Source organism: Coregonus lavaretus, assembly GCF_964263955.1.
Source record: "Coregonus lavaretus genome assembly, chromosome: 2".
In the NCBI taxonomy this organism is placed as follows: Eukaryota; Metazoa; Chordata; class Actinopteri; order Salmoniformes; family Salmonidae; genus Coregonus; species Coregonus lavaretus.
The window spans coordinates 27,431,890-27,448,403 of NC_139989.1; positions in this window are offsets into that span (position 1 = coordinate 27,431,890).

Consider the following 16,514-nt stretch of genomic DNA (forward strand, 5'->3'; position numbering starts at 1 on the left):
AATGTTTGGACACACCTACTCATTCCAGGGTTTTTCTTTATTTTTAAAATTTTCTACATTGTAGAATAATAGTGAAGACATCAACACTATGAAATAACACATATGGAATCATGTAGTAACCAAAAAAGTGTTTAACAAATCAAAATATATTTGAGATTATTCAAAGTAGCCACCCTTTGCACACTCTCGGCATTCTCTCAACCAGCTTCATCAGGTAGTCACCTGGAATGCATTTCAATTAACAGGTGTGCCTTCTTAAAAGTTAATTTGTGGAATTTTTTTCCTTCTTAATGCGTTTGAGTCAATCAGTTGTGTTATGACAAGGTAGGGGGGGTATACAGAAGATGGTCTTTTCCCAAATAGGGCTAAGTCCATATTATGGAAAGAACAGCTCAAATAAGCAAAGAGAAACGACAGTCCATCCTTACTAAGACATGAAGGTCAGTCAATACGGAACATTTCAAGAACTTTGAAAGTTTCTTAAAGTGCAGTCGCAAAAACCATCAAGCGCTATGATGAAACTAGCTCTCATGTTGACCGCCACAGGAGTTTCCTCTGCTGCAGAAGATAAGTTCATTTAGAGTTATTAGCCTCAGAAATTGCAGCCCAAATGAATGCTTCACAGAGTTCAAGTAACAGACACATCTCAACATCAACTGTTCAGAGGGGACTGTGTGAATCAGGCCTTCATGGTCAAATTGCTGCAAAGAAACCACTACTAAAGGACACCAATAAGAAGAGACTTGCTTGGGCTAAGAAACACGAGCAATGGACATTAGACCGGTGGAAATGTGTCCTTTGGTCTGGAGTCCAAATTGGAGATTTGTGAGACGCAGTGTGGCTGAACGGATGATCTCCGCATGTGTATTTCCCACCGTAAAGCATGGAGGAGGTGGTGTTATGGTGTGGGGGTGCTTGACAACTGTGGGAAGCATTGGAGTCAACATGGGCCAGCATCCCTGTGGAACGCTTTCGACACCTTGTAGACCGACAAATTGAGGCTGTTTGGGGGGGGGGTTCCCAATGTTTGGTATACTCTGTGTATAGTATCTGCTATCGCCAGTCTGAATGGAGATCAAGACCACTACTTAAAAGTGCTGTTATCATATGGCTAAACCATTCAGGCTTTGACAGAACAAGTGTACACAGTAGGGAGAAAGATGAGCAGCTGTACTCTAAAGAAAAAGAGCGGAGTCCGTTAGGGTTTTTACATATAGTCCTCTTTAAACTGAACTCTGGAGTAAAAAAAAAAAAAACACAAAACAACTCTGTTCTATTTGTACTCACACTGCCCTTGACTTTGAATGAGAACTCAACTCTTTTGCCAGTTCACTTGACCTATTTTGTAGTCCATCCTCTTTGTATTCGCAGATTGTTTTCCTACATTCACTCAATGCACTCTGGGTTTTTACAAAGTCTCGCACTGACAGACACAATTAGGCTCGTCACAGACTCCAGAGTATCTGTGTGTACAAAGTACAAACTAGTGTGTGTTCAGGACTACAATAGAAAAAATATATATACATATATATAAACATATTTTCGTTTGGTATTGTGCTATGAGTATGCACAGTGGACTCAGAAGACGGTTTGGGAATGATGACAAGGCTATGTGACATAACATGTCAACCAGTGGAGGGTCCTCAGAGGTGGAAGGGAAGGACCAACCTCCTCAGTATATGTCATTAAAAAAGGTGTCCTTTTTAGATTTGTGTTTTGTTTTTCCATACTGGTAACCAGGGTCGTTCAAGGGAATTTGGGACATGGGTGACTAGTTAACGTTAGCTTGGCTCTCTCTGTGTGTTCGTGCCGTGGGAGGAGTTTTTTTTTTCGTTGGCAGAAAGCAATGGCTAGCTAGTATGCTAACTATTCTAGCTAACTAACTGGCTGAATAAGTTGACGACGGACTCGCTCAAGCTGTCGGGACTAACCCACAACGTTAGACACGGACACGAATGATCTGCTTGGCGTGTTGACATACTGGTGGTTTGTTGTGGCCGAGTATTGGTGCTAAACCGTGTTATTGGAGCCTGGCATGCTAGTTGGCTATGGCGTCATAGGACTAGGTGCCCTGGACGGTTTTCACGGAAGAATACTGTACCAAGTTAGCTAGCTGAATAAACTAAGTTAGTCTATTCCTAGAAAACATTGAACCGCTGTAGTTTACAACAATTATAGTTTCTGAGGTAGAAGTTGGGAGAGTTATATTTGGGTGTTTCAGTGAAACGTAAGTGAGGGAGGCCCCGCTCTCTCGCTTTCCCAGATGTTTAGTTCATTTCATTCCGATCTCCTTTGCATTATTGTAGCCATTTTCTGTAGCCTGTCAACTATGTGTCTGTCTATCCCTGTTCTCTCCCCTCCGCACAGGCTATACAAACGCCTCACACCGCGTGGCTGCTGCCTCTCTGACCTGGTGGTCCCTGCACGTACGACCCACGTGGAGTTCCAGATCTCCGGCAGCCTCTGGAACTGCCGTTCTGCGGCCAACAAGGCAGAGTTCATCTCAGCCTATGCTACCCTCCAGTCCCTCGACTTCTTGGCGCTGACGGAAACATGGATTACCACTGAAAACACTGCTACTCCTACTGCTCTCTCCTTGTCTGACCATGTGTTCTCACATACCCGAGAGCATCTGGTCAGCGGGGTGGTGGCACAGGAATCCTCATCTCTCCCAAGTTGACATTCTCTCTTTTTCCCCTGACCCATCTGTCTATCTCCTCATTTGAATTCCATGCTGTCACAGTCACTAGCCCATTCAAGCTTAACATCCTTATCATTTATCGCCCTCCAGGTTCCCTTGGAGAGTTCATCAATGAGCTTGACGCCTTGATAAGTTCCTTTCCTGAGGATGGCTCACCCCTCACAGTTCTGGGTGACTTCAACCTCCCTACGTCTACCTTTGACTCATTTCTCTCTGCCTCCTTCTTTCCACTCCTCTCCTCTTTTGACCTCACCCTCTCACCGTCCCCCCCTACTCACAAGGCAGGCAATACGCTTGACCTCATATTTACTAGATGCTGTTCTTCTACTAATCTCACTGCAACTCCCGACCACTACTTTGTATCCTTTTCTCTCTCGCTCTCCTCCAACACTACTCACTCTGCCTCTACTCAGATGGTAATGCGCCGTCGCAACCTTCGCTCTCTCTCACCCGCTACTCTCTCCTCTTCCATCCTATCATCTCTTCCCTCTGCTCAATCCTTCTCCCTCCAATCTCCTGATTCTGCCTCCTCAACCCTCCTCTCCTCCCTTTCTGCATCCTTTGACTCTCTATGTCCCCTATCCTCCCGGCCGGCTCGGTCCTCCCCTCCTGCTCCGTGGCTTGACGACTCATTGCGAGCTCACAGAACAGGGCTCCGGGCAACCGAGCGGAAATGGAGGAAAACTAGACTCCCTGCGGACATGGCATCTTTTCACTCCCTCCGCTCTACATTTTCTTCCTCTGTTTCTGCTGCTAAAGCCACTTTCTACCACTCTAAATTCCAAGCATCTGCCTCTAACCCTAGGAAGCTCTTTGCCACCTTCTCTTCCCTGCTGAATCCTCCTCCCCCTCCCCCCTCTCTGTGGATGACTTTGTCAACCATTTTGAAAAGAAGGTTGACGACATCCGATCCTCGTTTGTTAAGTCAAATGACACTGCTGGTCCTGCTCACACTGCCCTACCCTATGCTTTGACTTCTTTCTCCCCTCTCTCTCCAGATAAAATCTTGCGACTTGTGACGGCCGGCCGCCCAACAACCTGCCCGCTTGACCATATCCCCTCCTCTCTTCTCCAGACCATTTCCTGAGACCTTCTCCCTTACCTCACCTCGCTCATCAACTCATCCTTGACCGCTGGCTATGTCCCTTCCGTCTTCAAGAGAGCGAGAGTTGCACCCCTTCTCAAAAAACCTACACTCGATCCCTCCGATGTCAACAACTACAGACCAGTATCCCTTCTTTCTTTTCTCTCCAAAACTCTTGAGCGTGCCATCTTTAGCCAACTCTCTTGCTATCTCTCTCAGAATGACCTTCTTGATCCTAACCAGTCAGGTTTCAAGACTGGTCATTCAACTGAGACTGCTCTTCTCTGTGTCACGGAGGCTCTCCGCGCTGCTAAAGCTAACTCTCTCTCCTCTGCTCTTGTCCTTCTAGACCTGTCTGCTGCCTTTGATACTGTGAACCATCAGATCCTCCTCTCCACCCTCTCCGAGTTGGGCATCTCCGGCGCGGCTCACTCCTGGATTGCGTCCAACCTGACAGGTCGCTCCTACCATGTGGCGTGGCGAGAATCTGTCTCCGCACCACGTGCTCTCACCACTGGTGTCCCCCAGGGCTCAGTTCTAGGCCCTCTCCTATTCTCGCTATACACCAAGTCACTTGGCTCTGTCACATCCTCACATGGCCTCTCCTATCATTGCTACGCTGACGACACACAACTAATATTCTCCTTTCCCCCTTCTGATAACCAGGTGGCGAATCGCATCTCTGCATGTCTGGCAGACATAGTGTGGATGACGGATCACCACCTCAAGCTGAAACTCGGCAAGACGGAGCTGCTCTTCCTCCCGGGGAAGGACTGCCCATTCCATGATCTCGCCATCACGGTTGACAACTCCGTTGTGTCCTCCTCCCAGAGTGCAAAGAGCCTTGGCGTGACCCTGGACAACACCCTGTCGTTCTCCGCCAACATCAAGGCGGTGACCCGATCCTGTAGGTTCATGCTCTACAACATTCGGAGAGTACGACCCTGCCTTACACAGGAAGCGGCACAGGTCCTAATCCAGGCACTTGTCATCTCCCGTCTGGATTACTGCAACTCGCTGTTGGCTGGGCTCCCTGCCTGTGCCATTAAACCCCTACAACTCATCCAGAATGCCGCAGCCCGTCTGGTGTTCAACCTTCCGAAGTTCTCACACGTCCTTCCGCTCCTCCGCACACTCCACTGGCTTCCAGTTGAAGCTTGCATCTGGTACAAGACCATGGTGCTTGCCTACGGAGCTGTGAGGGGAACGGCACCTCCGTACCTTCAGGCTCTGATCAGTCCCTACACCCAAACGAGGGCATTGCGTTCATCCACCTCTGGCCTGCTGGCCCCCCTACCTCTGCGAAAGCACAGTTCCCGCTCAGCCCAGTCAAAACTGTCCACCCCAATGGTGGAACAAGCTCCCTCACGACGCCAGGACAGCGGAGTCACTCACCACCTTCCGGAGACACTTGAAACCCCACCTCTTTAAGGAATACCTGGGATAGGATAAAGTAATCCTTCTACCCCCCCTTACCCCACCCCCCCAAAAAAAATTATAATAATATTGTAAAGTGGTTATCCCACTGGCTATAAGGTGAATGCAACAATTTGTAAGTCGCTCTGGATAAGAGCGTCTGCTAAATGATGTAAATGTAAATGTAATTGTAGATAAAACAATATAATAAACCAAATAATTGATTAAAACACACTGTTTTGTAATGTAGGTCTACAGTAGCCTCAACAGCACTCTATAGGGTAGCATAATGGTGTAGCCGGAGGACAGCTAGTTTCCGTCCTCCTATGGGTACATTGACTTCAATACAAAACCTAGGAGGCTCATGGTTCTCACCCTCTTCCGCCAACCTATCAGAGCTCTTGCAGCATGAACTGATTGTCCACCCAATCACCCAATCACCCAATCAATCAAAGGATCAGAGAATGAATCTAGTACTGAAAGCATAAGCTACAGCTACTTGACCACCTTACGGAGACACTTGAAACCCTACCTTTAAGGAATACCTGGAATAGTATAAAAGTAATCCTTCTACCCCCCCATAAAAAAAAAATATATATATATAAATAAAAGTGGTTGTCCCACTGGCTATCATAAGTTGAATGCACCAATTTGTAAGTCGCTCTCGATAAGAGCGTCTGCTAAATGACGTAAATGTAAATGTAATAGTAGTGCATAAAAATGTGGTGAGTAGTTGACTCAAAAAGAGAGAAAGAATAGTGAACAGTTAACAAATTAATGTATTTAAAAATGAAAGAGCGAGAGACATATTTAGTTCTATTTTTTTTCCCTTTGCTAGCAAATGCAGCTAGCTAGTTTAGCCTACTCAAACAACTGGCTCAAACAGAGAGGGATGTCATGTTAGCTAGCTGGCTATGGCTATCCAACACTGGAACTTTTCCAAGTCAAGGTAAGCTTTTGTTTTTATTAATGTATTGCCACTGTACTGCATGATTGTAGCTCATTTAATAATGCGTAGGTGACAACGATGTAGGCTGTGTGTAGCGGTTAGCGGTTATGTTATGAAGGTTTGGCTTGAAACTTTTTTTTAAAACCTGGGCACACAAGCTGATGTGTTGTGCACTAAAGTCCACAAGCGAAGGGAAAAGGTAAGAGGAGGAGAGCGCATTGATGCGAGATATCATTATACAATGATCAAAGGGATCATGCTATTTGTATGTGGCTGCTTTGAAAGTGAACTGTGTTTGCGTGTGATGAGGGGTGTATTCATTTTGCCGATTCTGGTGAAAAACATTTCTTAAAAACGGCAGCTAACGGAATGATAAGGAGATGAGAGAGAAAAAAGAGAAAATAACAAAAAGAAAGTCAGTCGGGGTCTCAACTCACTGTTGAGAGACAGCATAGTAGAATACACAACCTGCAATTTCTAAATTTGATCAGCTTTCCTCTTGTAATGTCAGTCACTGAAAATCAATTAACCCATGACAGCTAACATTTTATAGATTGCTAGGTAAATTAGTCTAGCAGCCAGCTATCTAAACCTTGTAGTAATCATGTGGCCAAATTACTGACCGGGCACCCATGACTGCGTGGCCGTGCATGACTCCAACCCCATCATTAAGTTTGCTGATGACACAACGGTGGTAGACCTGACCACCGATGACGATGAGAGCCTGTAGGGAGGAGGTCAGTGACCTGGCAGTGTGGTGCCAGGACAACCACCTTTGCCTCAACGTCAGCAAGATAAAGAAGGTAGTGCGGATGGCCCAGTACATCACTGGGGCCCGAGCTCCCTACTATCCAGGACCTCTATACCAGGCGGTGTCAGAGGAAGGACCCTACAAATTGTCAAAGACTCCAACCACCCATGTCATAGACTGTTCTCTCTGTTACCGCATGGCAAGCAGTACCGATGCATCAAGTCTGCAACCAACAGGATCCTGAACAGCTTCTACACCCAGGCCATATGACTGCTAAATAGTTAACACAATATCTACCTGGACTATCTCCATTGAGCCCCCTTTGCACTAACTCTTGACCCATGACATACGCTGCTGCTACTGCTTATAATCTATCCTGTTGCCTAGTCACTTTACCCCTACCTATGTACAAATCTACCTCAATGACTTCATACCCCTGCACATCGACTCGATACTGGTACCCCGTGTATATAGCAAAGTTATCGTTAATAATTGTGTATTTCTATTTTTCTTTGCATTGTTGGGAAGGGCTCGTAAGTAAGCATTTCACTGTTAGTTTACCAAACTTGTAACAAATCACATTTTATTTGAAGTCACTCACTCTGATATCATATGAACATGGCATTTCATAGCAAAATGTGTACAATTGCAGGGAATTACCATTAAAACAGCAACATTCTCTCCATCCCATGGCTAAATGAGTATAATCACATAAAATTCGTTTTAAAACTGCTACATTTGGGGGGGGGGGGGGGGGAGTGTAGAATTACAGAAATATAAAACATTTTCTCCATACCCCATGGCAAAACATGTAGAATTGCAGGACATGAATTTTAAAGCTGCAAATGTTTCTCTCCGCCATCAAGAGGGGGGGGGTCACTAAAATGTTTTGCCTCCGAGGTAGAGTTTCTATGCTACAATGGTAAAATGTTTAATACATCTTTAATACCAGTAATCAGAATGTGTTGCTGTGTGTCAAGTTAAATGGCTACGAATTGATTGTTTGAAGTGTAATTTTATGCTAACTTTCAAAAAAGCTATTGTTTCAAGACCCTAAAAACTAGACTGGACAAAAATATAAGCGCAACATGTAAAGTGTTGGTCCCATGTTTCATGAGCTGAAAAAAAAGATCCCAGAAATTTTCCATTCGCACAAAAAGCTTATTTCGCTAAACTTTTGTGCACAAATTTGTTAACATCCCTCTTAGTGAGCATTTCTCCTTTGCCAAAATAATCCATCCACCTGACAGGTGCGGCATGTCAAGAAGCTGATTAAAAACAGCATTATCATTACACAGGTGTACCTTGTGCTGGGGAATATAAAAGGCCACTCTAAATGTGCAGTTTTGTCACAGCACAATGCCACAGGTGTCTCAAGTTGAGGGAGCGTGCAATTGGCATGCTGACGGCAGCAATGTCCACCAGAGCCGTTGCCAAAGAATTGAATGTTAATTTCTCTACCATTTTAGAGAATTTGGCAGCATATCCAACCGGCCCCACCAACCGCAGACCACGTGTAACCACGCCAGCCCAGGACCTCCACATCCGGTTTCTTCCCCTGCGGGATCGTCAGAGACCAGTCCACCCGGACAGCTGATGAAACTGTGGGTTGCACAACCAAAGAATTTCTGCACAAACTGTTAAAAACCATCTCAGGGAAGCTCATTTGCGTGCTTGTTGTCCTCACCGGGGTCTTGACCTGACTGCAGTTCGGCGTTGTAACCGACTTCGATGGCCACTGGCACGCTGGAGAAGTTCTCTTCACTGATTAATCCCTGTTTCAACTGTACGGCGTCGTGTGAGCAAGCGATTTGCTATTGTCAATGTTGTGAACAGAGTGCCCCATGGTGGGGGTGGGGTTATGGTATGGGCAGACATAAGCTACGGACAACGAACACAATTGCATTTTATCGATGGCAATTTGAATTCACAGAGATACCGTGACGAGATCCTGAGGCCCATTGTTGTGCCATTCATCCGCCACCATCACCTCATGTTTCAGCATGATAATGCACGGCCCCATGTCACAAGGATCTGTACACAATTCCTGGAAGCTGAAAATGTCCCAGTTCTACCATGGCCTGCATACTCAGACATGACATCCATTGAGCATGTTTGTGATGCTCTGGATCGACGTGTACGACAGCGTGATTCAGTTCCCGCCAATATCCAGCAACTTCGCACAGCCATTAAAGAGGTGTGGGACAACATTCCACAGGCCACAATCAACAGCCTGATCAACTCTATGCAAAGGGGATGTGTCGCGCTGCATGAGGCAAATGGTGGTCACACCAGATACTGACTGGTTTTCTGATTCACGCCCCTATGAGCAGATGCATATCTGTATTCCCAGTCTTGGGAACTAGATTAGAACCTAATTAGTTGATTTCAATTGATTGATTTCCCTGTATGAACTGTAACTCAGTAAAATCTCTGAAATTGTTGCATGTTGCATTTATATTTCTGTTCGGTGTATGAAGCTATTGGTTTACCTTTTATTTGTCTAAATAAATTATGTCTATTTGTTCTGCCAGCGGCCCACCACTCAGACTATATTCTGTCCCCTCCAAGCCCAAAAGTGTTAGCACCCCTGCTTTATAAAGTGCACTACTTTTGACCTCAGCCTACAGATGTGGTGGGTCTAACAGTTGAAGTTCATATACCCAACCTCACACTTCTTCCACTTGTATGAGTCACTATGACAGACAGACCAGTCCACAGTGAAACAACCTCCCCCGAACCAATAACGCTCACTAGACAGATTTATATCCATTTATATCCCCCTCATTTCCATCAATTGCAAACTCTAAGTCAGCTCATTCACCCCAGGTCTAGGAGTCTGAAAGGATGTGGGCAGCAACGGTCATTGTTGCCATAACTGTTCTGTCAAAGTCTTGAGCTGCAGTCCAGTAGATAAACTAAGTTACATCCCAATTTCCCTAGCTGTTACACAACATACTGTCTGACAAGCAGATTGTCTGACACGCTCATCTGATTATAGGATATGGGTTCAAACTGAGTTATGGCTTTGTGTTCGTGGATAGTGGGGGCGTTTGGACATGGCCCAAAAAGACCGTCAGACTTGGGAGGACACAGTAATTGAAAAATCATGTGGAGGTTCTAGGCTGCATGGGCTGGGCTTTAGGCTGAGGCTCGTACACACACACCACTCGGATAACCCTTCTGAACAAACACAGAGAACCCCCCCCTCACATCCCCCCCACCCCTGACATCCAGCAGCAGTGGTTGCCACGGCGCCGGGGTAATGTTTAGAACCCCTACTCCACATGGCTGAGGTCTGTTGTTGATCCACCAACTGCATCACCACGGAGACATGCCACGAATTATGTCATTGACGAAAGTAGTGATTGACTGACATACATGAAACAGCGAAACACAGCTACATAGAGAGAGGCTTTCTAGACTTGAAGACAGCCAGGACCCCAGCAAGATGATTTAACCAACTTCCTACTGTGAGCACTGGAGCCTGCAGGCTATACAGTCAACCCTAGTGAAGCATATAGGCCTAGTACTCCACCCTGGCAAGAGGTGCTTTCTTAGCAGGTGGTGATTTTTTGACTTAGTCCTATGTCATCCCAGGTTCAGAGCGTAGGGGAAAGCTGACATAACTAACCTAATATGAGCACCGGAGCCTGCTATACAGTCCCTCTTTCTCACAATGTTTTGATGTTTCAGTCTAATCTAAGAACTCAATCTGATTTATGGCAGAGGCAGACACTAGCAACCGTTTACGCAGTGAGCATTAGTCATTACAACCCAAACATCTGAGAAGTGCCTGCCAGGCTGAGCCTAGGAACTGTTTAATTGCCTTTGTCCATCGCATTAGTGAACACTTAGCCTAGAGTAGACACAATATCTTAGAGTGCAAACTCCAGATTGTTTGTGCTTGGGGTAGGGAGGGAAATAATAAGGCTTGCAAATAGCATTTAATCCCATAATGTGAGTTAGGGCACTCAGGAATTTCCTGGATTTATGAATGTCTCCAATGAGATACACCATTTTCATTTTCTTTTACAAAACGTTTTAAAACATTTGGTTACCGTGCACTAATGAACATGACCCTGCTGTTTGCCCAGGGCTGGTCGAGCACCAGGCCCTCAACAGCAGCATTGCAGGGGAGGTGCAGTAGTTCAGTAGTTTCACAGCAGATCAGGAAAGCCCTGTTACCTCGTGGACCTCATATACTCTAGCTAACTCCATGCAGTTCCTCAACTTACTCACAGCAAACCAATTGAATTCATTTGGTTGGTTTTATGTGATAACTTGGGTGGAACTGAGAATAATTATTTCTGTACATAGTTGTAAATTGCTTGGGGAGATCTCAGGATTAACATCCGACCTGCTGTAGCATTATTCATACATTGTATTTTGTGGGACTTTTGGAGAACACACAAAGAGGTGCTGTTGTTTGGGGGATTTTATTCAACGAGTGGGTCTAATCCTGAATGCTGATTGGTTAAATACCTATTTACTCTGTTCCATCTGACTGCGCAATCCACTGTCTCATCAGCCCAGCCAGGCAATTTATAAACTTGCGCTCCACTATAAAAAGCAGCTAGACATTATCGCTCATTTCTTTTAAACTAACATTTAGTTTAACAGTGGAGATTTGTAAAAACCTTGTTGTCTGTCTCTCCGACATTTGCAACATTGTTTCAATATTCAAATTCGATCTCCAGCGGTCCCATAGATACAGAACAAAAGACTGAACGACTGGGTCTCGTCTCTGGCAACCGAACCGCTAGAACGAACAACCAGCCTGCTTGGGTAGCAACCCTAGATTTGTGTCGGGACAATATCTTGTGGAATGATGAAATAGTATGAATAAATTCATCAAAATAATGTTTTTAATGAAAATATGTAAATCATTATTTGAATATGTTGGTAACCCGTTGTATAAAAGTGATAATACCCTCGAAGCCGGTGTTTGGAGGATATATTGGCACTCGACTTCGTCTCGGGCCTAACAACACCCGTGCCAATATATCCTCCAAATACCGGCTTCTCAGGCATTATCACTTAAACATTACGTACGTATCAATCAACATTGTTTTTTTGAGACGTTTTACATGCATTCCCATGGCAGCAAAGCCCACCCAAAACATTATGCTCTAGTCCATGGATTAACTCTACCATCAGAACCTGAGAGAGAGAGAGAGAGAGAGAGAGAGAGAGAGAGAGAGAGAGAGAGAGAGAGAGAGAGAGAGAGAGAGAGAGAGAGCCACAGCACAGATTGAGTCCCAAATGGCACCTCGTTCCCTATATAGTGCACTACTTTTGACCCTGGTCTGTGTTGGAGGAGGAGAGGAGGCTGAGGGCCTGTGAACTCCAACAGACTATGTAGCCACAGCTACAGCAGAGCAGTTCCTCACTGAAACAGAGGTTGGAACTCTGGATACACATATTGGGCTGACAAGCAAACACACAAAGTGTGTGTCCCAAATGGCACCCTATTCCCTATAGAGTGTACTATTTATGACCAGAGCCCTATGGGGCCCTTATCAAAAGTAGTGCACTACATAGGGAATAGGGTGCCATTTGGGAACGCATCCAGAGAGAGAGAGACCGAGCACTTGTCAGACACTGTTGGCTTGTACTGGGGGGGTTCATAGATAATCATCCCCAGGTGTGAAGGGGCTAGATCTGTCCAGGCCAGCTAGGGCATTATGGGATGGATGGACTGTGGTGGTCAAGGGACTAAAATGGGTCCGGTTGCTAAGGTGATACGATGGTTATACAACAACACCATGCGTGTCTCTCAAATGGTACCCTGTTCCCTACATAACTTTTTTTACTGGTCAAAAGTAGTGCACTAAATAGGGAAAAGGCTGCCATTTGGGACTGCCATTAGGCTCTCCTGTTTCTACCACCACACCATAGACATTTAGGGAGTCATCCAACACAGTGCACACCATGCAGTCATTCTGTGGCCTAGCTCCAGATGTCAAGTCGGCAGGTAGGGGCGGCAGGTAACCCAGTGGTTAAGAGTGTTGAGCCAGTAACCGAAAGGCCTCTGGTTCGAATCCCTGAGCCGACTAGGCACTTTACCCCAATTGCTCCTGTAAATCACTCTGGATTAGAGTGTCTGCGAGATGTCAGCAAGACAAAGGACCTGATTGTGGACTACAGGAAACGGCGGGCGGAGCATGTCCCCATTTACAATCGACGGGGCTGTTTTGGAGCATGTCGAGAGCTTCAAGTTCCTCGGTGTCCACATCACTAAGGATCATGGTCCAAACACACCAATACAGTTGTGAAGAGGTCACGACAACTCCTCTTCCCCCTCAGGAGGCTGAAAAGATTTGGCATGGGCCCTCAGACCCTCAAAAAGTTATATAGCTGCACTATGGAGAGCATCTTGACTGGCTGCATCACCGCCTGGTATGGCAACTGCTTGGCATCCGACCGCAAGGCGCTACAGAGGGTAGTGCATAAGGCCCTGTATATCACTGGGCCGAGCTCCCTGCCATCCATACCAGGCGGTGTCAGAGGAAGGCCCTAAACATTTTCAAAGACACCAGCCACCCAAGTCATAGACTGTTCTCTCTGCTACCGCACAGCAAGCGATACCGAGGCACCAACCAACAGGACCCTAAACAGCTTCTACCCAAAAACTAAATGACTGCTAAATAGTTATCCAAATAGCTATCTGCATTGACCCTTGTTGCACTAACTTTGACTCATCAACTTATGCTTCTGCTACTGTTTATTATCCATCCTGTTGCATAGCCACTTTATTCCTAGTTATATGTACATATCTACCTCAATTACCTCGTAGCCCTGCACATCTACTCAGTACTGGTAACCCGTGTATATTGCCAAGTTATCGTTACTCATTGTGTATTTATTATTACTTTTCTATTTTCTTTCTCTGCATTGGTGGGAAGTGCCCGTAAATAAGCATTTCACTGTTAGTCTATACCTGTTGTTTACGAAACGTGACAATTTTTTGTTGTTGTTGAAATTACTAAAATGTAAGTCAAGGACAACACCAGTGGCTGATTTCTGTGGTGAAATATGGTGCCAATGAACTTGTATGGAGTAGAGAGGAAGGTAAAGGAATAACAGTTCAAATTCAAAATGTTAATGGTAGAACATCTCTGGGAAAAACATGTGACTCATCCTCAACCGACTCATCTTTACCTCATCCTGTTTTATTTAAGTTATTATCCTGATAACATAGCACTTTAGTTTATTGGTCTTGGTGTTCTACCTTGAACTTGGACCGACAACAACACAGTCTGAAATTAGGTTATGAAAACCGGCCTAATGAGTATTGAGTCCTACATCAACAGCAGTCAGTCCGTTAGCAACATGCTCAAGAGCCAGACAGGAAGAGGACATGCGATCAAAAGAGACTTACAGTAGAATGGGGATTCGTCCCAAATGGCAGTATTCCCTACAGTGCCTTCAGAAAGTATTCATACCCTCTGACTTATTCCACATTTTGTTGTGTTACAGCCTGAATCCTCACTCATCTACACACAATACCAATGTGAAAACATGCTTTTAGAAATGTTTGCAAATGTATTGAAAATGAAATAAGGAAATCTAATTTACATAAGTATGTACTGTACACACCCCTGAGTCAATACTTTGTTGAAACACCTTGGCAGCAATTACAGCTGTGAGTCTTTCTGGGTACGTCTAAGAGCTTTCCACACCTGGATTGTGCAACACTTGCCCATTATTCTTCTCAAAATTTTTCAAGCTCTCAAATTGGTTGTTGATCATTGCTAGACAACCATATTCAGATCTTGCCATAGATTTTCAAGTAGATTTAAGGGAAAACTGTAACTCGGCCACTCAGGAAAATTCACTGCCTTCTTGGTAAGCATCTCCATTGTAAATGTGGCCTTGTGTTTAAGGTTATTATCCTGCTGAAAGATGAATCCATCTCCCAGTGTCTGGTGGAAAGCAGACTGAACCAGGTTTTCCTCTAGGATTTTGCCTGTGCTTAGCTCCATTCTGTTATTTTTTTATCCTGAAAAACTCCCCAATCCTTAATGATTACAAGCATACCCATAACATGAGGCAGCCATCATCATGCTCCGTGATGTTTTGTGTTGGATTTGCCCCAAACATAACTTTTTGTCCTGAATACAAAGCGTTAATTGCTTTGCCAGATTTTCCGCAGTATTACTTTAGTGCCTTGTTGCAAACAGGATGCATGTTTTGGAGAAAGAAAAAGTATTCTATACAGGCTTCCTTCTTTTCCCTCTGTCAATTAGGTTAGTATTGTGGAGTAACTACAATGTTGTTGATCCATCCTCAGTTCTCATATCAAAGCCTTTAAACTAACGGTTTTCAAGTCATTGGCTTCATGGTGAAATCCCTGAGCGGTTTCCTTCCACTCTGGCAACAGCTAGGAAGGACGCCTGCATCTTTGTAGTGACTGGGTGTATTGATACACCATCCAAAGTGTAATTAATAACGTCACCATGCTCAAGGGGATATTCAATGTCTGCTTTTTTTAAAATGTTTACCCATCTACCAATAGGTGCTTATCTTTGTGAGGCATTGGAAAACCTCCCTGGTCTTTGTGGTTTAATCTGCGTTGGAAATTCACTGCTTGACTGAGGGACCTTACAGATAATTGTATGTGTGGGGTACAGAGATGAGTTAGTAATTCAAAAATAATGTTAAACACTTATTGCACACAGTGAAGAGGTGACTTCGGGATGATGACCTTCTAAGCAGAGTTGCAAAGAAAAAGCCATATCTCAGACTGGCCAATAAAAATAAAAGATTAAGATGGGCAGTCTGAGATATGGCTTTTTCTTTGCAACTCTGCCTAGAAGGTCAGCATCCCGGAATCGCCTCTTCACTGTTGACGTTGAGACTGGTGTTTTGAATTTAATGAAGCTGCCAGTTGAGGACCTGTGAGGCTCCTGTTTCTCAAACTAGACACTATGTATATGTCCTCTTGCTCAGTTGTGCACCGGGGCCTCCTACTCCTCTTTCCACTCTGATGTACGACATCTTCAGTTTCTTGGCAATTTCTCGCATGGAATAGCCTTCATTTCTCAGAACAAGAATAGACTGACGAGTTTCAGAAGAAAGTTATTTGTTTCTGGCCATTTTCAGCCTATAATCGAACCCACAATTGCTGATGCTCCAGATACTCAACTAGTCTCAAGAAGGCCAGTTTTATTGCTTCTCTAATCAGCACAACAGTTTTCAGCTGTGCTAACATAATTGCAAAAGGGTTTTCTAATGATCAATTAGCCTTTTAAATTATAAACTTGGATTAGCAAACACAACGTGCCATTGGAACACAGGACTGATGGTTGCTGATAATGGGCCTCTGTATGCCTATGTAGACATTCCATTAAAAATCAGCCGTTTCCAGCTACAATAGCCATTTACAACATTAACAATGTCTACACTGTATTTCTGATCAATTTGATGTTATTTTAATGGACACGAAAATTGCTTTTCTTTCAAAAATAAGGACATTTCTAAGTGACCCCAAACCTTTTAACGGTAGTGTGTGTGTATATATATATATATATATATATATATATATATATATATATATATATATATATAGAGTGTAGAAAACATTAGGAACACCTGCTCTTTTAATGAC